The following is a 1,211-nucleotide window of genomic DNA, read 5'->3' as shown; positions in this document are numbered from 1 at the left end:
AATGTGTCTTCAGTTTATTTTTTTCTGTAAAACAATCGCATAAAATAAAATAAAAAGAAAATAATGAAATAGTATTTGCAGTGTATTTTTTGATCTTCTGATTGTTATCCAGATTCCATGTTATCACAAAGTTAAGGGGTCAGCCAGATGAGCAACGTAAGTGAAAAGGTTCGATTTTTTGGACTTTCGATTCTCGATTGATCACCGGTCACTAACCAACTCAACAAACGTCACCTCCTGTCGCTAACCCTTTTCTCTATTCTTCGGGTTATTCCCCCCTCTCTCTCTCTTTTAAAGAGAGACATGTTCCAACAAGGCGTAGATTTTATATAAAGTTTATGTCACCCACGCTGATGGCTCGTTTGTTTACGCACTGTCTTGTAAGTCTCGACGACGATGACGACGACGAGTACAAGAAAGCAAGAAGGTATATCGCCGTAGTCACGTCGACCCTCGCACCCGCCGAGAAGGAAAAAAGGCGAGGTTTTGTCGCAAGGTAAATGTATAAGTAATTTATACATTTGCTTCTTCTGCGACACCAAGGTTAGGTTAGTAAACATGCTTCTCTGATATACCAAAACAAAGGTTGCTGTTGACAACGCATCGTGTACTTACTTGTAGACAAGAAAATTATACACATACAAACACACACACATAGAAATATCCACACACACAAACAAACACAAACACGCAGACACAAACACACGCAAACACACACAAGCACACAAACCCACACAGCAACATAAAAAATACATACCTAAACAAACACACACACACACACACACACACACACACAAACACACTCACAAAAACGCAAATACACACAAAAATCAGATGCAAACACAGACGCAAACACACAATCACACGGAAACCTACACACAAACACACACAAACACATACACAAACAGACACGCGCGCAAAAACATAAACACACAAACAAACACACACACAAATACGCACATAAATGAACACACACAAACACACAAACAAACACAAACACAAACACACACGCAAACATCCACACACAAACACACACAAACACACACACAAAGATACAAACAAACGCATACTCGCCCACTCTTACAAACACACTGAAAAACATACTCACAAGCACATAGACAAACACACAAACAGAAAGAGAAACACATACACATGCATACACACAGACACACACACAAACAAACACACAAACACACAAACACACAAGCAAT

General features: G+C 39.3%; 1 protein-coding gene across 2 annotated transcripts in view; it reads right to left on the bottom strand.

Annotated features, from left to right (window-relative positions):
- The window catches only part of LOC145293103 (F-box and WD repeat domain containing protein 10B-like), a 53,108-nt gene extending 52,555 nt beyond the window's left edge, over positions 1 to 553 (bottom strand). Inside the window, exon 1 of one of the 2 annotated variants that reach the window (XM_080139480.1) lies at positions 1 to 553. This exon is cut by the window's left edge and continues 755 nt beyond it. The gene's annotated coding sequence lies outside the window, so the exon portion shown is untranslated. The other variant, XM_080139479.1, reaches the window with a different exon arrangement.
- Positions 554 to 1,211: the final 658 nt, after the last annotated feature.

This window comes from Euprymna scolopes, chromosome 14 (genome assembly GCF_053919585.1).
Source record: "Euprymna scolopes isolate OS-2025 chromosome 14, ASM5391958v1, whole genome shotgun sequence".
Taxonomy (NCBI): Eukaryota; Metazoa; Mollusca; class Cephalopoda; order Sepiida; family Sepiolidae; genus Euprymna; species Euprymna scolopes.
Note: the sequence above shows the minus strand (reverse complement) of the source record. Positions and strands in the feature narration are given on the sequence as shown.